General features: G+C 44.8%; 1 long non-coding RNA gene across 3 annotated transcripts in view; it reads right to left on the bottom strand.

The window, feature by feature from the left end:
- The window catches only part of LOC138296343 (uncharacterized), a 150,154-nt gene extending 123,734 nt beyond the window's left edge, over positions 1-26,420 (bottom strand). For all 3 annotated transcript variants that reach the window (XR_011203812.1, XR_011203814.1, XR_011203813.1), the window contains exons 1-2: positions 26,330-26,420; positions 25,876-25,940 (exon numbers count right to left, since the gene is read on the bottom strand). This is a non-coding gene — a long non-coding RNA (uncharacterized lncRNA). The remainder of the gene's footprint in view (positions 1-25,875; positions 25,941-26,329) is intronic.
- Positions 26,421-26,649: the final 229 nt, after the last annotated feature.

Raw genomic sequence — 26,649 nt, forward strand, 5'->3', positions numbered from 1 at the left:
GTTTTCCGCTACGTGTGGTGCCTCTTCGAACACCTGCCTATGGTCTGTCTTGCTGTTGCACCGACATGTCCTGTGGTCCCAGATGAGGGTTCATACACGGTCATGCCCCTTGAGACTAAGGTTGCTCCGTGAGGCCATCTACGAGCCTTCCGTTCTAATGTCTACCGTGGATGACGGCACTGCAGCGGATGACTTTACACTAGAGACTACTGCTCACTACTGCTCTGTGGATCCGTTTGTCCGCCCAGCACTCGACTTAACATCAGATGATGTGGACTCATTTTTGAGGTCCTTAGTTGGTGACTTCGATGACACTCTTCGAGATCATGATTACAGCAAATGATTTGATGAATTAGCTTGCCATTTTCTGATTAAAAATATGCATTCAAATTTACTTTGCTTTGGCACGCTGTGCTTGTCATGGTTGACATTAACATCTCTGTATGTATTTTTAGCTGAACTGTTTTTAATCCTTTTGAACACATTTTAAAGAGTTTTTTAGCTAGTTTTTATGCTTTTAGCTTTTTTAGTTCAGAGCAATTTTAGAGTTTGGGTTCCTGTACCTTCGTCATACCTGTTACGGCAATGGGGAAGGTGTAGTGAATCCTAGTTTGTTTTAATGGGATAACAGGAGTTAGCTTAGCCTTTGGCTTGCAGACTCGTGCCCCCATCACCTAATTACTTTAAACCTACTTAGCTTGCTCTGTCTTAGCCCATTTAATTATTTAATTCATCTAAGATGGCTGCTTTGTTTATAGTTAGGCCACTTGTTATGCTTTGCATTATCAGTGCCACCGCCCTAAGGCGTCAAGATCAAGTGACAAAGGCAAACAAACATTAGGTGTTCACACTTAGGGGCATTCCATCTCTATACTTTCGAGACATTTGTTTGTAATAATTGCCGCCCCAAGCATGACTGTTATCTATTGTTTGGGAACACACCTATGTCAGGGGTCCTGGTAGATCTTTATAAATACATCACACTTTAGACAGATAATCAGAGGGATTCCGACCAGAGGGCATCGCCACCATCGCTGATATCGATGCTGCACGTCGTCTTGACGCTGACCCAGTCTTTGTGTCCCCGCGGAGTCTGAGACAGAGACCTCATTCCAAGGTAACTAGGGCTGGAGGCTCCACTCATGGACATGGCATTGGCAGATTAGGTTTAACAAACCCAGCTCTCCTTTCAGTAGGAGGTTAGGCCTATCGTATTGGGGTATCAGGACATATTACACACCTCATGTCATTTCATGTTGTTGCAAGATGGTGGGGGTCTTTGTAATAATGACTCTTGTATTAACAATTCTGTTTCTTGCACTGTTCATTATCCTAATCATTGCAGCCCATGCAACATATCGCAGATTGTAGTTGTGTTAAATAAAAACTATTTGAACTTTACTGCATCTTCGTTATTGCCTGTGTTTGGATGAGACATGATGTATCTGTGAGAAAGGGGTAATCTCTGTTTAACCACAACACTCCCTGAGATGTCTTATTCTCGAGTCCATGTGTAAAGGCTGCCACAAATCACCTTTTACTATTTGTGTTTTTGATGAGGTGCTGCTAGTGAGCCGGAAGGGTTGGGACGACAGTTGCAACTTGTTGTAGGATAGGCATAGTCGCCTACAAACATAAGTACTGTCATCCTTAAACCAGCAGTCTTGCCCAGAGCAAGAGTCCAAACTACGACATGGGCTACTAATGTGGGTGACAAAACCAGTGCTGCGGGCCCACTAGTAGCATTTGATTTATAGGCCCTGGCCACCTCTAGTGCACTGTACTAGGGACTTACTAGCAAATCAAATTTGCCAATTATGGAAAGCCAATTTACAAATACATTTTACATAGGAGCACTTGCACTTTAGCACTGGATAGGAGTGGTAAAGTGCCCAGAGTGACAAAAACAGCAGTCAAGCACACATTACCAACCTAGGAAACAAAGGCATAAAGTTAGGGGGACGCCAAGTCTAACAGTGTCCATCTAAATTTAGCATTATTTGTCTGACAACAAGCATTTGCTGAAGGCTAACAACAGAATGTATAAGTAACCATGTCACATGTTGCAAAATAAAAACATTTTAGAAGCAATTTGCAACTTTAAAATAACTGAACAAATCAAAGGCTGGGTCAAAGTCACGTAGCCAATCAACAACATTTAGAAATTACAAGAGGACATATGTATGTGTGAGCATCAAACAGGATGCCACTGTCCAAGTGCAGCTACTGCTAAATATATGATATAAAATTGTATCACTACTTTGTCGCTGTGCACATGTAGTGAGTGCACAGAACATAGAGTTGTCCACAACTTTCAGAAATATCAATCACAGTTTTCTACTGCCTCCACTTGAAAGTCAGAATCTGGAAGCGTCAAAAGTATCAGGACATGGACAACATTAGCATTAATGCAAATAACTGATAGAGACATGTGACAAACAATGGCCAACTGTATTTATAACCCACAAAGTTCTATAGTGTAAATAATAGCTATGAGTTAGTCAGTATGCATAACTCACATGTACAGGTATGTCTCTGTAACAATGTGTGTTATAACTAACATATTTTTTTCTACTTCCAGCTGACCAAGTTTATGGTTTGCAGCCATGAGTCATGACCCCATTCCTCCATCCCCAGGCGGAGACTAAAAAAAAAATTACAAACAGGCGCTCACCAGGACTTGCAGCATTGTGGAACATATGTTCGGTGGTTTGAAGTCCAGGTTTCGGTGCCTGGATATGTCTGGGGAAGATTGCTCTACTCACCCTCTATAGTGTGTAAGATCATCTTGGTATGTGTTGTATCACACAAAATTTGTGTCCGGACAAATGTGCCATGGGACTTCGATCCAGAAGAGATTATGCCAATCGAGGAGGAGGGGAACAATTTTGGAGACCTCCAGCACACGATGGCAGGATGTCACCCAAGCAATACCATTGCGTGAGCTTGCTTCTACTAACCATTTTGCAGCATAATGTTCACTGGACATCAGTAGTAAATGTAAATTAGCACTTGTATAGCGCACTACTCACCCGTTAGGGTCTCAAGGTGCTGTACTCATACCGCTATGGAACCCGTCCTGGCTTTTCCCTGTGAGGCACCCACTCCAGAGCACCCCCAGGGTGAAGCCAGGCATCCAAGCGCTGTTGGGGCCGTTGTGGAGATTAAGCAAGCTATTGCCCAGAGTTGCAGAGTGGGACCCATGAATTAGATTAGGCACCGAGGCAAGAATTATCTGATCAAGGGGAATTGAGCCCAAGACCTGCCGAAGCGGGACTTGAAACCTGGTCTTGAGCCAGATCTCTGCTTCAGGGTCTGCCGCTCTAACCATTGAGCCACACTTCTCCACAAACAAAATTTCCTTCCTGCAGCTGGGACTGGGGCTGGCTCCTAGCCCTTCCTTGAAGCACTTGGGTTAGGCACCATTTCCGTCTTGCTAGCTGGTGGCCAGGATCCTTTCCCACCTGGAGTTGCTAGGGACACTACTGTGCCCGTGGACTGAGTGGTTGAGGTGCTTGCCTGGGTTTTTACCACCCTGGCCTGACATGAGGGATGGGGGTAGAAGTCAATGGTGGAGAGGAAAAGCTTCTTAGGGACATTGGGGTGGGAAGAGGGAGATGGTTTGGGAGTGGAGGAAGAGGGAGTGGTTGTAGGAGGTGTCAGTCTGCTGTGTTTGGGTGCAGGTGCATGGGCTGGATGCTGTTGTGAAGTCGATGGCTGTTTGGTGTCTGAGTGCTTGCGTTTGTGTACTTTGGGCGGAGGGGCACAGACACAGTGGGAAAGGACATGGGACGTGTGCATGGGTGTGGGGGTGGTGACTGCCAGTGAGGGGTGTGTACTGATAGGTGTGCTGGTGATGGTGGTAATGGATGAGGATGTAGTGCATGCAGGAGTGAGTGGAGACACTACTGGGAGGGAGGTTGATGACAAGGAGGAGGGGGCCACAGTGGAGGCAGTGGATGTTGGTGGATGTTGGTATGTCTGCATCTGGTTGGTGTTTGTGTGAATGCCTGTGGGATGAAGTGTTGTGCTTGTGTTTGCCGTGTCCACTCTTGTGTGTTGTCCTGGGTGCCTGCTCATCTGCCTGTGTGCTTGGGATAGGTTGGGGTTGAGGGGAATAGGACTGGTCTGAGGAAGTTGGAGGGGGAAGGGTGGAAACAGGGACAGTGGCTGCCATCAGAGAGGAGGCCAAAGCCTGGATTGATCTCTGTTGAGCCGCCAAGCCGGTGTGAATGCCCTCCAGAAATGCATTGGTCTGTTGCATTTGGGCTGCCAGCCCCTGGATGACATTCACAATGGTTGACTGCCCTACAGAGATGGGTCTTAGGAGGTCAATAGCCTCCTCACTCAGGGCAGCAGGGCTGACTGGGGCAGGGCCTGAGGTGCCTGGGGCAAAGGAGATGCCCACCCTCCTGGGTGAGCAGGCATGGGCAACTTGCTGAGGGGCTGCTGGGAGGGCGCAGAGGTATCCGCCACCACCAGGGAGCTTCCATCGGAGGAGGTATCCGTGTCCAACCTGTCCCCTCCAGTCTCTGCCGTTGTCTCCCCTCGCCCTCCGTCCCACTGGGGCCCTCACCGTCGTTGGCTTTTGCCTCCTGGGTCCTGTGGGATACAGCTCCCTCCATCACCGGTGCCTCTGCTTCTCCACCAGATGATGCTTATGCACATTAGGACAAGGTGACAAAACAATAAAGGGGGGGGAGTTACAAAGGATACACTTGGTCAATGGCGGCACCAACACCACCGTTGGTGTACACAACACACAGGGAACAGCCCTACGCACTAGGCCATGCACTGCCAGTTACAATGCTATTCACCAGCCCATGGATAGGGTCCCACAGACCCCTGCCCAGTTGTGGATGCTTAATAGCTTGGTTGGAGGACCTTCACATCAGAACCCTGCCCAACATGGGAGCTACCCTGCAATGTCAGGCCTGGCCTGGCATAGGGGCACCCACAAGGCCCCCACCTCCCTCACCTGGCTACCACCCCACCAGGCTTAATATGTAATGAAGGGCACTGTACTCCCCCTCTTGTTGCTGCTGTGATGTCCCCAAGCGCCCATCTAGCTCCGGATAGACCACCACCAGTATGCGGGCAATCAGGGGGGTCAGGGTTCGACGGGTACCCCTTCCTCGTTGGGAGGCTATCCCTAGCTGGGCCTCCGCCGTCTTCCATACCCAGCATCTCAGGTCCTCCCACTGTTTCCGACAGTGGGTGCTCCGCCTGCCGTAGACCCCCAGGGTTCGCACGTCCTTGGCGATGGCACGCCATACACCCTTCTTTTGATGGGCGCTGACCTGCAGGGAAATACACACAGGGAAAGGTATTAGTCCGACCGTCCTGGCTGTTACACTTATGGTCCACCAGGCCCCTTCCCATCCCAATTAGCATAGACATGGCCGAGCATACATGCTGCACGCTGCCCATGGCCCATCCACCAACCCCCCCCACACGAGGCCTTCACACACAGCACTCCATGCAATCATGGCCCATTCATCGTACTCACGGTGTACTCACCTGTTGGTCTGGAGGTCCATACAGCAATCGGTACTAGGGTAGGACCCCATCCACCATTTTCTCCAACTCTGCTGAAGTAAAGGCAGGGGCCCTTTCCCCAGTCACACGAGCTATGGTCGTTTCCAGACACAGGTCACAGCAGCACATGCAGTGGAGGTCCTCTCCTGCTGAAGGTCAGGTAGTAAGTGAGTGACAGATAGAAAATGGCGATCACATTTGCGGCAGTGCGTACTGACACCGCCGGCGTACATCACCATTGGCCACTGTACTCTATAGGGACCAATGACAACTAAAGAGGAGTTGCATGGCGGTTCTCGACCACCTCTCGCAACGGTGCACAACGTCAGCAGAATTACTTCACTTCACTGTCCCTCCATACTGGACAGGTGGACGCTATTTCAGGGGGGGTGCAGGCCATGGATCCTAACTGCGTCACAGTACACAAATTCACATTTTGGACCTATCACACCTAAATAATGTAACAATCACAATATGCATATAACTGTAGTGTTTGCAATGTACAGAAAATGACCAGCTGCTCACTCCTTTGCCACATAGATTGCAACCGCTGCAGATGAATAGGAGATGGAGACACCCCCCGTGTACAGACCCCTGGTGGCAACAATGGAGGACAGGCACATTATCCTCATCTGTAGACTTGCAGGGCCACAATCACGGAGCTGTGTGCCCAATTGGAGCCTGACCTAATATCTGCTATCCGTCACCCCACCGGGATCCCCACTCTTGTGCAAGTGCTATCTGTGCTCCATTTCCTGGCAACTGGTTCATTCCAAGTGACAGTGGGCTTAGCAGCAGCAATGTCACAGCCAATGTTCTCAATAGTGCTGACCAGAGTTTTGGCTGCCCTGATTAAACACGTGCAGCTACATCGTTTTCCCCCAGGTGGAGGATTTGGCCACAGTGAAATCTGACTTCTATGTGATGGGCCATATCCCCAACATCATTGGGGCAATTGATGGAACACATATTGCATTTGTCCCCCCCCCACCGGCAGAATGAACAGGTGTTCAGAAATCGAAAGAGTTTTCACTCCAAGAATGTCCAGATGGTGTGCCTGGCGGATCAGTACATCTCCCATGTCAATGCAAAGTATCCTGGGTCTGTGCATGATGCCTTTATCCTGAGGAATAGCAGCATCCCAAATGTGATGGCCCAACTCCAGAGGCACAGGGTGTGGCTGATAGGTGAGCTCTGGTTCTCACCCAGTGGATGATGGTGTATGGGTATGTTGTGGGCCCTAAGGGTGAGTGTGTGGCTAACAGTTGTCCCTCGATATTTGCAGGTGACTCTGGTTACCCCAACCTATCATGGCTACTGACCCCTGTGAAGAATCCCAGGACAAGGGCAGAGGAACTTTACAATAAGGCAAATGGGAGAACAAGAAGGATAATAGAAAGGACATTCAGCCTCCTGAAGGCCAGGTTTCGTTGCCTCCATCTAACTGGTGGATCCCTGTGCTACTCACCCAAGAATGTCGGCCAGATCATCGTGGCATGCTGTATGTTGCACAACCTTGCCTTGCGCCGCCATGTGACTTTTCTGTAGGAGGAGGAGGCAGGAGATGGCCGTGTGGCAGCATTGGACCCTGTGGACAGTAAAGATGAGGAGGCAGAGGATGAGGATGAGGACAACAGAAGTGCAGTCATTCGTCAATACTTCCAATGACACACAGGTAAGACAGTGTTATTTCACATTTCATTTACAGTTTGATGTGTGACATTGTCACTGGCAGGCTGTGAATTCCTACTTCAATGACCACTCACTGTACCCTTTGGCATCTCTTTTTGCAGATGTTGGTGCCCCACTATTGCTCCTGGTGTGTTCAGTGCAGACAATTTCCTATGTAAACATTACAATACATTTGAATTGAAATGTTTACAGTTTATGAAACTAATACATTTGTCAATTGACAGACTCCATATTTGATTTTGTTCCAAGGGTGTTTATTTAGGTGCTAATATGTGGTGGGGGTATTGCAATGTGCTGGGTTGCTGATGGAGGAACGTCCAGGGTAAAATCCAGTCTATTTGTATCACAGGTGCATTGTCCAAGGGAGCATAGGAAGGAGAGCAATGGCAGCTCAAGGTGGAGAGGGTGACAGAGTGGGACACAAGGGTGACAATCAGGAGAGTCTTATTTCCTGGTGAGGGTCTTGGCAATAGTGTCTAGCTTCTGCCTGGATCACAGGGAACGTTTGCAGGGTGGTTCACCTTCTGCGGGGGGTTCTGGTGACCTGTTGGTCCTGTGGTGGGACCTCCTGTCCACTAGCGGAGGTGGAGGGCTGTTAAGTAGTCAAGCTAGTGTCAGGGGCCCGGTGGTGTGCCACTGCTTCCCTCATACTGTTGGCCATGTCTGGCAGCACCCCTGCAATGGAGACCAGGGTGGTGTTAATGGACTTCAAGTCCTCCCTGATCCCCAGGTACTGTCCCTTCTGCAGCCACATGTTCTCCTGCATCTTGTCCAGAATCTGGCCCAGCGTATCCTGGGAATGTTGGTAGGCTCCCAGGATCGCAGTGAGTGCCTCCTGGAGGGTTGGTTCCCTAGGACTGTCCTTCCCTTGTCACACAGCATTCCTCCCAGCTTCCCTGTTGTCCTGTGCCTCTGTCCCCTGAACCGTGTACCCACTGACCCCAGGTCTCTGATTGTCCTGAGTTTGTGGTGTGCCCTGGGGACTCTGCAGTGGTGGACACACTGCTGATTGACGTGTACTGGAGACAAAGGTATGGACCCGCTGGGCGGGTCCTGTGGTGGTGTTTTCTGAGTGGGGAGGCTCTGGGTGGTGTGAGACTGTGCCTGGGTAACCGACTGTCCGGAGGTCCCTGATGGGCCAGGTTAGTTATCCAGATTCAGGCAAGCAGAGCTGCTGTCATCACTGTTGGCCTCTTCTGTGGGGGGACTGGATGTTGCTGGCACCTCTTCTCTGGTGACATTGGCTGGGATACCTGTGGGGATGTAAATGTAGTGTTATTGTTTCTGTGTGTGACATCTTGTGCATGGGTAGGTTGCCCTCTATGGATGTTGTTGGCCCGGCAGCTTTACCTTGTGTGAGTTGTTATTTGGTCGGCTAGCTGATTCTCTCTAGTGTGCATGCTTTAGTGGTGTGATGTCCATGATTTAGTACAGCATGCAGGGCTAGGCATTGGGATGAGTGAGATGTGATGGTTGGGGGTGTGGGAAGTGGTGGAGTGATTTGAGTGAGGGTGAGGGTATGTGATGGCATTGCAGGTAGGGGGGTAGTAGTAGTAGTATAGAGTTGACATACCAGAGACCAGTCCTCCTGCAACTCCTGCCAGGCCCTCAGACTGCATGATTGCCAAGACTTGCTCCTCCCATGTTGTTAGTTATGGGGGAGGAGGTGGGGGTCCACCTCCAGTCCTCAGTACAGTGAGTTGGTGTATTGCTGCAATGGAATGTACCTTTCCCCCGTAGGTCGTTCCACCTCTTCCTCATATCATCCCTTGTTCTGGGGTGCTGTCCCAAGGCGTTGACCCTGTCCACGATTCTCTGCCATAACTCCATCTTCCTAACAATGCATATCTGCTGCACCTGTGATCCAAATAGCTGTGGCTCTACCCGGATGACTTCCTCCACCATGACCCTTAGCTCCTCCTCAGGGAATCTGGGTTTCGTTGTGGTGCTATGAGCGTAGTGTGAGTGGTGTGTGCGGGGTGTGTAGGGTGATGTGTTGGGGTGTGTGTTGTAAGGTGTGTGGGTGGTGTATAGGTGATGGTGGTATGTGGGCCTGATCTTGTCTGTAGTCGTGATGTCAGTCTGTTGGCACTGGTTTGTGGTCGTAAAGGGTTGTGGGTAATGTGGGTGTGTGTTTTATAGTGTTGAGGGTGTGTGGGTGTGGTGTGTGTATGGGTGTCAGTTGTATGTAGTTTGAGTTGTCCAATGTGGTGCAGTTTTCTTTGTGTGTGTGTATTTTGATCGTGGTGCTATGTACCGCCAATGGTTTACTGCCATTGAATGTCCGCCGTGGTGATTCGTGGATCATAATGTGATGGCCGTTGTTCTGTTGGCGTAACATTGTGGGTTTTGCTACCGCCACTTTATCACTGACCTTTGGTGTGGCGGATTTGTGTGTGTGAGTTTGAATAGTGACGGATTGGTGTGTGTGTGTCATAATATGGTTAGCGGTTATCCGCAGCGGTATGTTGGCAGCAGTCGGCATGGCAGTAAGTGGAATTTACCGCCAATGTCATAATGAGGGCCTATGTTTGTTAATGCATCTATAATCTTCAGATGTGAATGGCACTACATGCAGTGGTCAAGGAGCCTCTCTCTGGTGCAGAGTAAGGCAATGCATTGATTTGCAATATATTGTGTCACTCGTGATTAAAGACACTTGAATTAGCTACTCAAGCTGACCTTGTTAGGCTCAAACAATAGACAAAGAGATTTGTGAAGCACTTTTATCATGGTACATTGTGCAAGCACCACACATATTGGCAGTAGTGGCTGGTGAAAATTGAAAGTGGCGGGGCACAATACCAAATCCTAAAATCTCCACCACAAGCATGCCCAGCGACCGAGCACAACATAAGTTTCCATAGGGGGTTTCATGGAGAGTGTCTCAGTGAGAATTCCATCTAAATAAATAGGTAATAAGGTGAATTTTCCAGCACAATTTCCATATAAATTGACCAAAAAAACAAAAGTAGCTACATGCATTTCTAAAGGAAGCCTCATAAAATATTTTAGAGAATTCCTGGTTTGCCAGACAAACTTGACCTTCACTGTGGTGCTTGTCAGTGAGAGGTCCTCTAAAACATTTTTCTAAAGTTAGTTGATGTTTTACAGAAACGAGGATCCAGCTAAATATGCTGGAGTTCACTTACCACAATGGCATGTCCATGCTTGTCAGGGTGACATTCTTGCAATCGGAGGATAATTGGCACTTATAAAGCCGGGCCAGGGGGATTATGCAGGTGCACTTACTGATGACAGATACACCTCAAGATAGATGCTTGGCTAGGGAACACTCATCACTTCTCTGCTGGAGAAGGAGTGATGACTGACCAGTTATTATAACTGGCCTGACTTCTTGGGTGGTGCAGCACACTTTTTATTTTTCATTGAGGTTGTTGTTTACTGAAACCTCCATGACTGTAAGCAGTTTGAAAGCTCATGCTTGGTCAAGCTATCTAAGGGAGCAGAAAGAGTACCTTCACCGCATTTGCCTTCACTCTGTTCATGCTAATGTTCATCTAAGACACCTATAGGCAACTGTTACACGGTGCCAACATTAATGTATAGGAAGAAGGAGCCAGTTTTAAAAAAAAAATGGTTGTAAAAAAAGGCCTTTGTTCTTGGGGGAAGACTGGGGACTAAACAACAAAATCTAATTTTGCCTGTGACTCCTAAAAATCCTTGCTTTAGAGCTGGCTCTCGAGATGCTCAAACAGAAATGTCATCCTTTACCTAGATGCCCGGCCGGAGGCCCAGGGAGGGTAATCCAAATAGGTACGCTGAAAAATTAAAATGTGGGAAGTATAATACGGCACTTAGCATGTGAGTGGAGAAACTGGGGCTTTGGGCTGGGAAGAAGCAAGTGGATGGCTGTATATAGCATCCCCATGATCTGTTATGGGTGAACCAGGATTTTCAGGCACATTTACACGTGATATAAAGCAAAAAACAAAAATACGAGTACTTGCCTGTAAGAAGGAAACAAATGTCATTTTTTAAAAGAAAAACTATTACTAATGTTCAAATAAGTATTGCTTGCAAGTTTTGACTCGAAGAAGAAAGCAGGAACGATCCAACAGAGAAGAGGAAAAAAAGATTTACAGATTAACTTCCCACTTTTACACACTAAGGGGCATATTTATACTCTGTTTGCGCCGGAATTGCGTTGTTTTTTTTGACGCAATTCCGATGCAAAACTAACTCCATATTTATACTTTGGCGTTAGACGCGTCTAGCGCCAAAGTCCATGGAGTTTGCGTCATTTTTTAGCGTGGACACCTACTTTGCGTTAATGATATGCAAGGTAGGTGTTCCCGTCTAAAAAAATTACTCCGAGGCATGTGCGCCGTATTTACACTCCCGGCCAAAATTCACGCCCGGGAGTGGGCGGGTCAAAAAAAATGACGTCCGCCCGCTTTTGCGCCGTTTTTTAGCGCCTGGTCAGGGCAGGCGTTAAGGGACCTGTGGGCTCGGAAGGAGCCCAGAGGTGCCCTCCCAAGCCCCCAGGGACACCCCCTGCCACCCTTGCCCACCCCAGGAGGACACCCAAGGCTGGAGGGACCCATCCCAGGGACATTAAGGTAAATTCAGGTAAGTTTTTTTTATTTATTTTTTTGTGGCATACTCCCATGGTTAGCATTCCTTTCAGAACCCGATCATACTCCTTCGTCTGAGCTCTCAAGTTTTCCAGTACCTTGCGTGAGGTGTTCATCCAGTCTAGAATTATTTGCATTCTAAGATTAAAAGTCATTTTGTTCCCAGTAGAAAACTGGGATGAAAAGCCCAACAGTTCAAAGAAAAACCTTGAACTGCATTAGCCACTTTTGTATGGATCACGGTCACTTCAAACAGACAGCACTCCTCTTTCCACAACAGACCAAGACGTACCCCTCATTTCCCTGTACTTCATGTCTGAGTGTTTTTCTACAATGGAAAGCCTTTAATTTCATAAAGGTTACCTGGTGGCTCAACTTAAAAGCTCTAAAATACCTGCAAGAGACATGACACGAGTTGCATTTAGCCCTTGATGCAAGCATTATTAATCCTCAGCAACATCCACATCAACATATCATTGGGTATGTTAAGAGACATAAACATGTACAGATCCTATCATCATGGTAGGTTTCATCTATCATTGGATTAGGACTTCTCCATTCTGTGTGCCTAATATCTGCACAGATCTCTACTTTGAAGTGCCACACCTATCAGTTTGACAGTAATGGAATCGCAATGGAAATGTGCAATGGAGAGTGTCCTATAAACTGCCCAACATTGTTTTGTAGTTTTTTTTATAGAACAAACTTGGTGCAAGAGTACTCAAGAAGTGAGGTTGTTTTGCCGAGGATCAAATGATGTTGAGCTGAGGAGAGGATTTGAAGCTGGCTCCTTATATTACAAAGTCCGCAGCATTTTTCATTATGCCACATGTACTCCCCTAGCAGTGGTAAGAAGATCGTTCATAGGTATACAGGTACTCACTATGGTTTATCCATGCACTCCTTTTGATTGGAGTAGTAACTGAATGGTGGCATGGTGAAAAACCTGCCAGCTAATTCTTCCAGTCAATGACATAATTATCCAATGAACCATATTATGTATGCCCTGCCTAACTTGTTACATGAATGACTTCTCTTAAAGCCACAGGTACAGCTCACAAACATAATCTAGCCGACTCCAGAAGTACCCACACAAACATTTGCTATGCACTCAGAAACATAGCTCATCACAACTGTCATCCAACAAATATAGTATCACCTTATGCCTTAGGAAAATGGAGCAGATTTGATTTATGACGTACATATGATTGTGTATAGAGAAAGCACCATGGAGGTTCAAAACATGCATTGGTTATGTGTGTCACCCACAGGGAACTATACATACATGGAGACTACACAAAAGGGGACATTTAAAGTACCGTTGCACTGTCATTACCTATAATATTTTAAATTTACAAGTGTTTCCGGAGGTTAGTGACTTAACAAAACCATCAAGTTGGGCAACACTGAAGTAAAGCACATCAATCATTCCCCCTCCTGCAATTATCATTCTAAATAATATTGAGGCAGCAGCAAATGATGTGTCACTACTTGAGCTAAAAGAAGGACACCTTTTGAGGGAACCAGGTTGCACCTCAGATATGCATGTGGGACCTACAGGTTTGTGTTAGTTCCTGAAAGACAGGAAGCATACTTGCTTCCAAAAACATGGGTTCCTTGGAGCATTACAACTGGTAGATCACTAGGTCACAAAGATCTTGAAGGTTTGGTTTCATTTATAAGTTAGTATATATCATTTACATTCACTGTTGATAGAGCGTTCCATCCTTAATAATTTACCTGTATTTGGACGCTCTTTAGGCCGATGAATCTTTTGGCTAAGTGGGACTCTCCTTACTCTATATCGGTCAATTTCATTAAATCAATAATCAATAACGAACATAAGCAATACCCTGATCAACATAACACTTAACAATTAATCCAGAATACATTTTGGCGAACCCTGACCTTTCAGTCAGGAATAACCACACCAGTTTATTCAAAGTTAGTGAATTTATTTCCCTATATTAACAAAGCTAGCACAATATAGATATGTCTCATTACCAGATGATAAACATAAATGAACATTAATAACTGTCCATAACGGCGAAACAAGTGCAATCTATGCAGCATTTGAATAACAAGGCATTCGATAATAGCAATGCAAATCACTAATACTATAATCTGTAATGAGCTAATTGCATACATTTAGTCAGCATAACAAGGTCTCAAATTGCATCGTGCAACAAAAGGAATCCTCATCTAACCTCAAATTAGCATCGGCATGTGGGACTTCATGCAAAAACAATTTAGCAACATTAATTTGGAAAAACTCCTAACTAGGGTCCTTATCAAAAATCAGCAGTTGGTTACCTAAAAGAAACACAATGCAATTTTACAATTTTCCTTTCATATTTACCAATTACGATCAGCATACAAGGAAGTCTTCGTCTCACAGGTACCGTTTCTCGATCAGCATGGGCCGGGGCAAAGGGGCAAGGTGGACGGGGCAATTGCCTCACGGCGGCAGGGTAAAACTACTACTTCATGCAAAGGGATCAAAGTTAAAGTCTCTAGGGCAAGAATCATATAAAGTCTCTTTCTCTCGATTAGAGAAAGCATCAAAGTCTCTTTCTCTCGATTAGAGAAAGCATCAAAGTCTCTTTCAAAATGGCGTCGCAGCAAGGTGGGCCATAATAGCTGCAATGTCCTGCAAAATGGCGGGTATCGAGCTGGTAATGGCTGCAGTGGCTGTAATAGCTACTTTCTCCTCGTGCACCTGGTTTAAATAGACAACAGTTCAAATCCTGTAGGGTCTTCCATTGGAGGGTTCATAGGTTGACTTCAAATTGTCCAATCAAAAACAACAGTTCTCAAGCTTTTACTTAAGCATACATTATCCTTGGAGACGGGTACGCAAGTTGCAACATTTTATACCAATTAACTCACTTTCAGAGCTTCCATTGTCCGCACCTGCAGATTGACCTTGGAGCAAAGAGAAAAATGCCAAACTGGCACGAAACCTTAAGATAAGCATGTGAACGATCTCAGTGGAAAAGTACAGCTTCAAGCAAAAATACACGTTTATTAGCACATTGGAAAAATACGAGCATCTAAATCGTGAGACCAGGCAACTAGGCCAAAGCCTGCACTAAAGTTATGCTAAGCTAAAACATTTCAAACAAGCAAATCATAGCACACGTTTATGATTATGTCGGATTAGTGCACTTCTAATACATCACGTTATATAAAGCACGCTTATAAATGTTGGCAAACTACTCTAAGGGCACATTTTGTCCCCGTACAATCTTTATTAGTTCAGTTAAAGTCACACATGATTATTGCAATCTACGTTTAAGCGCTAATAAATGTAAAACCTTCATTTCAGCTTCATCACTGTCCACAAACTAGCATGCAATAGAGCAAAATATGTTTATTCCCTTGCGGGACTATAGGCAACTGCTGCTTTATCTGTTCTGCCATGCCTCACTGCTTAAGCATGATTTAGGACATCCACAGTTTTCAGGTTTAACTGCAGCTCAACAATAGATACAGGACTCGTAAACAAGGAACTGTTAAGAGACTGCGATATACCAGTGGTTTTGTTAATCTTGAGCCTAAGTGTTGCATGTTGATTACAAGGACAAAATAGGCATGCAAATATTTCCAAAGAAAGTCGTCATTCTGGACATAATTCTGCATTCACCTGACATCAATCCACCTGTATAAACCTTCATTTACTAAGCAATCAACTCCATTCCATGTAAAGTTTAATAAGCTCATGATGTTTCGTCAGCAATGTGCTTTAGCGTGGTTCAGTAAACCATTCATCGGTAAGATGCACAGTGTAGGCTATAAATCAGTCCTCTGATGTACCATCCCATTTACACTGTTTAAGCTCTGGAATTTTTAATACAATGGCACATGCTGTGAAAATATCACAAACCCACACACACACATACCCATGCAGTCCCATGCATGCATACAAACACACATACATACACAGTCCCAAGCCAGAGTGCTGAAACACACACATGCATACCAAATTAAAAAGGCTGCTGAAAACATAGCATACCTAAAGCAGCCCAACCTAAACTGCCTGAAGGTAGCGCAGTATGTCAAATAATGTTAGATATGTATTGCGAGTGTGATAGTCTGGGCTATATCAACCCCCACCTGACACATGCACAATACAGCTAGTGTAGTCCTCTGCCGGTTTCCAACTTGACATTGCAGCTTTTACATGCAAACAAATGATCCATGAGATCATCTGTTTTCATGTAAAACCTGTACTAAGTCAGTTAGTTGAAGACGGAGGCTGTAGGTGGCGATCTGGCACCCCTATGGACAAGCTGCTCCTGCATATTGGCTCAGACTTTTAGCCCTGGTTTAGACGTACCTATACCACCACATTGCATGGTGGAAGTTGCCTAGTTTTGCGTGCAAATACATACCTGCCAGACAATCATGTGTGCCATATTAGAACTACACCATATTGTAGGAAGTTGGTTCTGTATATACTATCTCAAAGTGATAGATAGTGTGCACAGAGTTCAAGGGTTCCCCTTAGAGGTTGATAGTGGCAAAATTAGATAATTCTAATGCTCTATTTTATGGTAGTGTGGTCGAGCAGTAGGCTTATCAGAGGGTAGTTTTAAGCATGTGCTGTACACACACGGGCAATAAATGAGGAACACACACTCAAATACTTAACTCCAGGCCAATATTTTTTATATAGACAAATATATTTTCTTAATTTATTTTAGAACCACAAGATTCATGATTCGAAGTAAATACATAAAATTCAAAGTACTCCACACAGGTAAGTAAGGAACTTTGAATTAGAGCAGTAACATACACAATATAGGTTAAAATGGCAATGAGCTATTTTAAAAGTGGACACAGTGCAAAAATCAACAGTTCCTTGGGGAGGTAAGTAAGGTTAAGTTTCTGAGGTAAGTAAAGCACTTAGAAGTTCAGTTTCCTGTGCATACGCAGCCTACCGTTGGGGGTTCAAGGCAACCCCAAAGTCACTGCACCAGCGACACAGGGTCAGTCAGGTACAGAGGTCAAAGGAGGGCCTAAAACACATAGGCGCCTATGGAGAACAGGGGTGCTCCGGTTCCAGTCTGCCAACAGGTAAGTACCTGCATCTTCGGAGGGCAGACTAGGGGGGTTTTGTAGAGCACTGTGGGGGACACAAACAGGCACACAAAACACCCCCTCAGCGGCACAGGGGCGGCCGGGTGCACTGTGCTTAGTAGGGGTCGGGTATTCGGTAGAAATCAATGGATGGACCCGGGGGTCACTCTAGGCGGTGCAGGCAGGGCACTGGGGGGCTTCTCGGGCCATCCACTGACTGGGCTAGGCAGAGTTGCAAAAATGTTGCTGTTGGTGAACAGTGCTGCTGTTCTCAGGAGTTTCTTGGTCCTTTGGTTCAGGGCAGTCCTCTGAGGCTTCAGAGGTCGCTGGTCCCTGTCGGATGCGTTGCTGTGCAGATTCTTTGAGTCTGGAAACAGGCCGGTAGGGCTGGGGCCAAGTCAGTTGTTGTCTCTGTTGTCTCTGCAGGGCTTTCAGGTCAGCAGTCCTTCTTCTTTGTCTAGATTGCAGGAATCTGATTTCCTGGGTTCAGGGTCGCCCCTAAATACTAAATTTAGGGGTGTGTTTAGGTCAGGAGTCCAGTAGCCAATGTCTACTGTCCTGAAAGGTGGCTACAACTTCTTTGTGCCTCCTCCCTGAGGGGAAGGGGGAAACATCCCTAATCCTATTGGGGGAATCCTCCAAACTCAAGATGGAGGATTTCTAAAGGCAGGGGTCACCTCAGCTCAGGACACCTTAAGGGCTGTCCTGACTAGTGGGTGACTCCTCCTTGTTTTTCTCATTATCCTCTCCTGCCTTGCCGCCAAAAGTGGGGGCAGTGGCCGTAGGGGCGGGCATCTCCACTAGCTGGGATGCCCTGGGGTGCTGTAACAAAAGGCATGAGCATTGGGAAAGCTTTCCAACCCGGCAAAGAACATTCTGCCGGCTATACAGCTGGAACATCTACCCCCTCCGAAGGATCATATTAAAGCCCTAGGAATTTGGTTAGATTCCAAACTAACACTAGAGTACCAAGCTAGGATGCTCTCCGCCTCCTGTTTTGGATTATTGAGGTTACTTCGAAAGGTTATTGGTTTGCTTCCTCCCCTGGCCAGAAGACTCACGGTACAGGCCCTTATTTTATCTAGGCTGGACTATGGTAATAATCTTTTTCTGGGCTCACCGGAATATGTGATCTAGAAACTGCAAACATTACAAAATGCGGCTGCTCAGTTACTGTTTAACATGCCAAAGTATACATCGGTCAAGCAAGTTTTGACCACTTTGCATTGGCTGCCAGTAGGGAAAAGAATTAAGTTTAAATCTTTGTGTGTTTTTCACAGAGCTCTATATAATAGAGGCCCACATCAATTGAAAACTTTAGGTTCATTTTATGCCCCTTTGAGAGCTCTAAGATCTTCTTCTACAGCCTTAGTTGTGCTCCCCAAAGTAAAAAAAAGCAATATGGGGTGGTAGATCACTGAAATATCAGGGAGCCAAACTGTGGAATTCGCTTCCCCTCAACATTCGGGTGATTAGGCAGGAGTCGGAAGTTCGAAAGGCCATTAAAACCTGGCTTTTCTAATTCTAATTTAGTAATCAATTCCAACTATTATTCTTGATGATCCAGTATTTTCCTGCTTGCTGTGAGGCCAGTGTCCTTCTTAGCGCTATGAAGCCTCCGGGTAGTTTGGCGCTATATAAAATATATTAACATAACATAATATAACGTTTGAGGCTCACCGCCAGGTGTTACAGTTCCTGCAGGGGGAGGTGAGAAGCACCTCCACCCAGTACAGGCTTTGTTCATGGCCACAGAGTGACAAAGGCACTCTCCCCATGTGGCCAGAAACTCATCTGGTTGTGGCAGGCTGGCAGAAACTGGTAAGCCTAGCACTAGGAGTCGGACTGATATTTAGGTGGCATCTCTAAGATGCCCTCTGGGTGCATTTTACAATAAATCCCACACTGGCATCAGTGTGCATTTATTGTGCTGAGAAGTTTGATACCAAACTTCCCAGATTTCAGTGTAGCCATTATGGAACTGTGGAGTTCGTGTTTGACAAACTCCCAGACCATGTATTCATTATGGCTACCCTGCACTTATAATGTCTAAGGTTTTGCTTAGACACTGTAGGGGCATAGTGCTCATGCCCATATGCCCTCACCTGTGGTATAGTGCACCCTGCCTTAGGGCTGTAAGGCCTGCTAGAGGGGTGACTTACCTATGCCACAGGCAGTGTGAGGTGGGCATGGCACTCTGAGGGGAGTGCTATGTCGACTTAGTCATTTTCTCCCCACCAGCACACACAAGCTGTGAGGCAGTGTGCATGTGCTGAGTGAGGGGTCCCCAGGGTGACATAAGACATGCTGCAGCCCTTAGAGACCTTCCCTGGCATCAGGGTCCTTGGTACCAGAGGTACCATTTACAAGGGACTAATCTGTGTTCCAGGGCTGTGCCAATTGTGGGAACAAAAGTACAGTTTAGGGAAAGAACGCTGGTGCTGGAGCTTGGTTAGCAGGGTCCCAGCACACTTTCAATCATAACTGGCATCAACAAAAGGCAAAAAGTCAGGGGGTAACCATGCAAAGAAGGCATTTCGTTACACATATCTCTTAGAATAATACAGTAAATCTGTAAGCTGGCTGGCACATACGCTGTAGAATGGCTGATCCAGCATGTCTCTGTGCTTCCCTAAGTGTGTGTTGCATCTCTAGCATATCTTATGGCAGGAATCCTGACAGATTGACTGAATAAAGATATTGGGCAGAATAGGGAAAGCAAATGTGTTTTACATAGGTGTAGTAACACAATATATATGACATACTTCCAGCTACACCACAGCTACAAATATCCACCAAAGCCTACCACAAACGACAAAAGGAAGATACACTTGTAAATGTTTCTAAACATTACAATAGTTACATGTTTTCCATCAAATAAAGTATTTCTCTATATGTCACACCTAACCCAAGAAGCTAAAATGTCACACATAAGCACACTATGACCACTGAAAAACCACACATCAGCCAATATTAAACCTGTCTGGTAAAAAAGCAGGACCAATGAAAGTGTGCCCAGGGTGTTTTTTTCACGCATTGCACAATCCTCTGTAGTGTATTTCAGACAATAGGCCAGTTGCTTGGGTCAGAATCCAGGCATTGACCCAGTTCCACGGCTCACTGTACCCGCTGAGCCAGTCATAAGCATGCATAAGTCCTACTGCGCTGTGCGTTCATCACACAATGACAATTTCAGTACCGATGCATAAAAAAATGAAACATTTGTCAAAATGGGCGGGATACACTAAGGAAATGATACGATGAGCGTGGCAGGCTGCAAACTAGAAAGTGCGATGGTACTTTCACTTTATCTTACTCTCTGTTAATCTGTGCTGGGCGCTGGAGGTCTTTCGAGAATGCCTGCGGGTGTAGAGTTTTTTGGGACTGTCAGTCTGTGTTCTGTCCCTGTATTGTGTCTTTGTCATACCTTTTTGTCCTTTTTCTTTGTTTTGTCTAAATTGTTGTCACTGTCTTGTTGGGAGTTTGTCTTTTTGGGGTTTAGTCTGTAGGGGAATTGGATTTGCCCTAAGTGTGTTTGGGAGGGATAGGGACATGTCCGGTAGGGGAGAGGACTGATATGGCTTATTGACCTCTGCCTGCCCAGGATAGTGGTGGCTGGGGGCAAGGTGAGCCAGGGCTACCTGGCAAGGACAAGAAGGATCCGTGGGAGCATGTGCACTGGCATAACCAGCATTCGTTTAAGGTTGCTCGGTCCACATAAAGCATAGAGGGCCAGAAGTGGTTGCACAGGAGGCTGATGTAATTGACCTCCTTGGATTGGAGATAGTTGAACCTATAGGTATGTATGTATGTTCCTTCTGCATTTTGTGATGTAGCTTTATCTGTAATGCCAAACATAAACATTGACCGTACATCATTTGTGTAGTTTGTTTTATCATATTGCAACTTGCAAGATGTATATCAGGATAACGTTATATAAATAAATGATGGAAACTAAGGGAACCTTGTGTGCTTCAGAGTGCCTACATGAATCAAACATAAAGCAAGCACAGGGTCAACTGCTCCATTCCCATACCTTGGCACAATGGGCTGTTCAGTGGTTAGTGTGTGGTAATTATAAATGAAAATGAATAGAATTATGAGCATTTTCTTAGGCAACAAACATGAATGACTAGGGCACCTGAAAAGCCCACTTTTTTTAGAGGCCAGTATAGTAGTACATTGGATTATGCGGTAATTGACACAAGAATTTGGAGTAGCATACACGATATGCATGTAGGAAAACAGTACACTAGTGACCACGCCCCAATTCTAGTCACCTACGACGGCCTAACTTCAGAAAGAAAGGATAGCCATTGTAGCAAGATAGTTTCCATGCCCCTAACAGTCTCCTCCAACAAGCGTACCCTGAAATGGGAGTGTTTCCAAAAGTCAACCAAATTGCGGAGGACTATGTATGATATAGTATCAACACATCAGCTAGTGGAAACCCCTTCTTCTCATTCTCCAAACGAGATCCTGAGCCTCCACATGGCCTTATTTGTCACCCTTCGGGACCTTTTCCTAAAAACTAGTAAAGAAGCCAAACGCCCAGTGCGCTTCTGCCACAGGTGGTTTGACAAAACATGTAGGGATGCTAAAAATGGCCTGATTAAAACAATTAAATCTAGAGATAAAACCTTGATAACTAACGCCAGGCGAGATTATGCGCTAAAAATAAAGCATGCCAAAAATAATTGGGAAATGGCGTCCTGGCAGAAGCTATTGACAGCAGCCAGGGAAAAGCACACAAAATGCTTTTGGTCCCTGGTAGCTTCCAATGGGCGAAACCAGGACCATAGACTTGACTGCCATATCCCCTCTGACACTTGGGCTGATCATTTCACGAAACTCTACGAAGAGGAAGTTTGTGATCTTGAGGTGTACAAAACGGGTTCTCTCTATGAGAATAACCCTATGCCATTTACACTATATGAAACAAGAAAGGCCATTATGGCCCAAAAAGCGGGAAAGGCTCCTGGTCTCGATGGTATTCCGGCTGACTTATATAAATCTGACCCAGAGACATGGGTCCTATACATAAACAAAGTATCAAACGCAGTCTTGGCCACCGGAAATTATCCCCGCACCTGGAGGGGTGCTATCATCATACCTATTTATAAAAAGGGAACCAGATCTGATCCAATAAATTACAGGCCAATTAGCCTTTTGGATAACCTCCAAAAAATATTCTGCCACCAGATTCTGACAAGAACCAAGGAATGGATGAAAGAATCACAAATCTTAAGCGACTTCCAAGCAGGCTTTAGGGAAAAAATTAGCACAATCGACCAGATATTCAGATTCCTCACGATTAAATGAAAGTCTGTGGATCTGGAAGGAGGGAACCTATTCGTAGCTTTTGTGGATCTTAGATCCGCATTGGACTTGGTCCCACGCCAAAAGCTGTGGGAGGTACTGGAGAGAGTAGGACTCCCATGCACGCTATTAAATACAATCAAAAGCTTGTATAATAAGACCTTTGCTAAAATTAGATGGGGAGCAAATGGGGAAGTAACAAGAGAGATCCCAATTAAAAGGGGAGTGAGACAAGGGTGTGTTTTGGCCCCAACCCTCTTTTTTATATTTATAAATGCTTGTATTCCTTATCTATTTGCCTGTGACAATGATGCCCCCAAACTAGGGGGAGTGAAGACACCATGCCTGCTCTTTGCGGACGATACATTATTATTATCTCAAACTGCTTCTGGTTTAACAAACTTACTCCAGAAATTCACGTCCTTCTGTAATGACCACGGCCTTGAAGTTAATTCTACGAAAACAAAGTATATGATCTTCGGTGACAGCAAACACAAAGTAAGTAAGAGAATCTTTACTGAAGGGGTAGAGTTGGAAAGAGTTTCTGAATTTGTGTATTTGGGGGTTAGACTGGAGGATACGCATGGATGGAAGGCTCAGATAACGAGGGCACATATGTCTCTGAAGCAGAACCTGGGCGGGGTTCTAAGATTTGCAAATAGGTCCCCTAGGTTCGCAATAACTCCAGCAATGGAAATATACAAGCTACAAGCAAGAGGGAGTGCTCTGTATGGAGCGGAGCTATGGGGATATGGTAATTTGAAGGATTTGGAGATTGCTGAAAACTCTTTTATAAAGTCTATCCTCAGAATACCCACTAGTTCCCCTACGATGCCTGTCCATATGGACGTGAATTTAGACTCTATTGCACATATAGCAGCGCTGAAACCAATATTATACTGGATCAGAATATGGTCCCTGGACACACTTAGCCCATATAGGACATGGTTGAAAGCTTTGATCACTGAGAACTATACAGGAAAAATCCCTTGGTGCAATTACGTTAGACCTAGTCTGACCAAACTGGGGTTGGCCCACTTTTGGATGGTCCCTTATGATTTACCCAAAAATGCGGTACATATTGTAAAGGATGTATATTGGCGATGGCTAAAATTGGGAAAACTAGCAGAGGTCCCTTTAGGTAGTTTGACAGATAAGTTTACATCAGTCAAATGTCATTACGAGTTCGAATCATATATGGATCTGATCACACTACCTCGAGCCCGCGCCCTTTACATCAGATTCAGGCTAGGCTCGTTATCGCTACGTTCTTTCACCTGTACTTGGTCTAAAGATGATCCTCATGCCAATTTCTGCCCGATGGGCTGCGGCCTTCCCGAATGTAGTGCACACATACTATTCCATTGTCCTGCTTATGATAAACAACGAATCAAATGGATTGCACCTCTTTGTAGAATCATGGGCTTCCAAAATTGGTTTGCTGCTCTTAGAATTTTTAGGTCTAATACCCTTGGCATGGTGGCTTTTGCCTTAGCCAGCTACTTAGATTAAATTTGGCGTGCTAGAACAAAAATGTTAGTTATTTCATAAATAGGAGCCTATAATGGGAATGCTTTGTACTTTTATTCTATTTATTGTTTTTAGCTAGGAATACATTTGATCTATGATATTTATTATGAAAAATTTTGCATTTTTGCACGAATCTATAATATGGCATGATTTTTAAAGGGAAAATGTTTTATATTCTGGGACTTTTATACATAATTTATTTTTGTAAAATTGTGAATTTGTGATGCGCTTTTATGGTACTTGTGTTTTACCGAAATAAAGCTAACAATGAATGAATGAATGAATGACCAGGGTAAGCTTCCGAACTGTTAGAACACCCACTCTTGAAGGTTAAGCTGGAGATCTATTTCTGAAATCCATTTATGTGAAATCCTCCATGTGTGCTGCATTGTGCTTCACATCTGCACAGATTGATATGCCTTATTAATAACTACATGTGCAGGACTGTGTGTTTTTCTGGGCAACACCAAATCATTATATCTGCTGACAAGGCATCATCCTTGCACAAAGTTGGAAGGTACAACAATTAAACTCTAGTATGCACTATGTACACCAGTGCCAGTAAATCCTGGCATGGCCTTTGCGATGGTACATACAGTGTATGCCTGTTCTTTACCATCATAACAACACTTAGTTAATCCGAGGGTCAATCTTGTCACCCATGTGCCATGGCACAATGGAGTCTGACATGATGTTGGCCAGCATTGCTAAATACATCACATGTCTGAGGCATGCTTCAGGCATGTGATGATGGGTACATTAGAACTTCATCACCAGCCAGGTCAGGTCAGCAAGTGGACTATCTGCGTCTAATAATCTGGTCATATTTACATATGTGTTTATTTAAGCTGTTGTATAAATCAGAAATACTGGGATACCTTAGTTTGTAAGATATAAACGTAAGCATATGTGAAAGCACTATTTACAATGCAATGTCCAAATTCATGTCTTCTATTCCATATTTCATTATTTTGAACTTAAGAAAACACGTCCATGTGTAAAATTATACATCAAATCAATTGTTCAGCCGCAACACAACAATGCGTATACATAGGAGTTGTCACGTATTGTATTAATCATAATATCCACTGCAATAAAGACGTACATTTCAACTTGACTAGTGTGTACTGACTGGATTCCTGCACTGGTGCATAATCAAAAAAATAAAAATCGCTGAATAATATACTTATTACGTATGATGCCCAAAGTGTGAGGTAACCCAAAACATGATAAACATATCAGGGCAAGTGAGGGTCCAGTTTTTACTTCTTGAGAATATGCCTGTTCACTGGTAATGCTAAGAGGTCGTGGGAGCTCAAACCCGGGGATTGCACCCTAGTCCCCCATATATGAAATAGTCAAACTGGTAAAGGCGAGTTCCCACTTGCTAGTATTTATTTATAGGCGTCTCATTGCCGTAGAAGGTGCTTAGATATTAGCATACGAGGTTCCAAAGTTTTTGCAGGGAGAAGTAATATCCGAGACGTGAGTCAAGCTTGTGGTAGGTGAAGTTGTATTTATTCCAGCATATTATGAGATATATAGGTAACAGGTAGAACATACAAAGTGGTCAGCCAACACGTGCTTCGCCCTCTAGGGTTTATCCACCAAGGTTTTCTCAAGGCTGTGGGAAATGAGAGTAAGTAAATTAAGAATGAGAGTAAAAAATAAGAGGTCATACAGACCAATAAGCACCAAAAGGTGGGTACCCAAGATCTTAGGAAAAGGGCCATGCTATATCATCAGACCCAAAAGCACAGTCAGCAGAAGATTGTAGCAAAAGGAAATGCCCATGTGAAAAAATGCAGTTGCACCAATTGGTTCCCAGTAGAGAAGTAGAAAGGATTAAGAGATAAATGTAAACTATTCCTTTCGAGATATCAAAAACGGAAATGTTGAAAAAGGAAAGGATAAACCACCATGCTGAGTGAGAAACGTGATGAATACAATCAAGCAATGGATGCAGTGATAAATAAAGTGGTGGTGCTGGCACCCATTATTCAGTCATTCAAATATAACCATGAGTGGACTATAAAGTACATAACTATAAAGAGTATTTTCTTCCTTATTATTAACAAACATGTGTATTTAAAGTCAAAAGGAAACGAGAACATACCATGGAAATATATTCAGCGTCAGCTATGTAGAAGAAATCTATGTATTTAAGAAAAGGTAGTCAATCTGCAAAAAGAAAGGAAGAAGCAACAGCGCTAAATGTAATTATCTATTAAGGAAACTGTAAGAAAAACAGGATGCTGCTCATATGAAGTCTAAAAGCATGGGATCATCATGTTTTAGCGCTAGTAATAAGGGGGTGAAAATTGCATTTAGATCAACTCCGATAAGATAGGAGAATCTAATTACGCACTAGACATGTTAAACAGCAGTAAACCCTTATACCACAGAGCGGTATTTCATTTCGGATGTCAGTAGTCAGAATCAGGGACAGGTATCAGATTGCGCACTAGGCGTATTAAACATAAAGGCCAGGGGTAGTAAACATTTATAATATAAAACAGTATTTGCTATCAAGAGTCCGTGGTCTGAAACGGGGACAGATGAAAGCTTACCCGTTTCGTAGCAATTGTGAAGGCATTGAAGGAGTTCAATCAGTTGCGTCCTTGGCCGCCACCATAATCTGGAACGCGTGAAGTGTAATAGAGCCTTCTTTTATGTTGAAGTCTCCGCACCGGGAGTCCTTCATTTATGTTGATTATGAAAAAGGGAGCGCCATTTTGAAACGGCAGGCAGGCAACTAGTCTGCCTATTTACAATATGAGAATGCGGAAACAAGCAGTAGGAAATTCAGTTATATATTTGTAATGTGTACGATAAGGTTTGAGTGTACTCCTCACAGAGTCAGGTGCTTACGATACATTGAGATATCTAA

This window comes from Pleurodeles waltl, chromosome 5, assembly GCF_031143425.1.
Source record: "Pleurodeles waltl isolate 20211129_DDA chromosome 5, aPleWal1.hap1.20221129, whole genome shotgun sequence".
NCBI lineage: Eukaryota > Metazoa > Chordata > Amphibia > Caudata > Salamandridae > Pleurodeles > Pleurodeles waltl.